This window comes from Babylonia areolata, chromosome 2 (genome assembly GCF_041734735.1).
Source record: "Babylonia areolata isolate BAREFJ2019XMU chromosome 2, ASM4173473v1, whole genome shotgun sequence".
NCBI classification, from domain to species: Eukaryota; Metazoa; Mollusca; class Gastropoda; order Neogastropoda; family Buccinidae; genus Babylonia; species Babylonia areolata.
In genome coordinates, this window is record NC_134877.1 from 70,800,218 (window position 1) to 70,800,580 (window position 363).

Consider the following 363-nt stretch of genomic DNA (forward strand, 5'->3'; position numbering starts at 1 on the left):
CGATGATCACGTGACTTCCACCCTTGTCTGGCGGCCCATCCACCTCCATCATTCTCAGAACCAGAGAAGTTTGCACAACTTGTTTCTTGGTCGATCTTCCCACAACACAAAGGAGAAGTCTCAGACATCGGCTGCTTATCAGACATCACCGTAACTGTAAGTCAACGTGATGCTCGAAAATCCCCCCCCACCCCCGTAACTGTAAGTCAACGTGATGCTCGAAAATCCCCCCCCACCCCCGTAACTGTAAGTCAACGTGATGCTCGAAAATCCCCCCCCCCCCACCCCCGTAACTGTAAGTCAACGTGATGCTCGAAAATCCCCCCCCCCCACCCCCGTAACTGTAAGTCAACGTGATGCTCG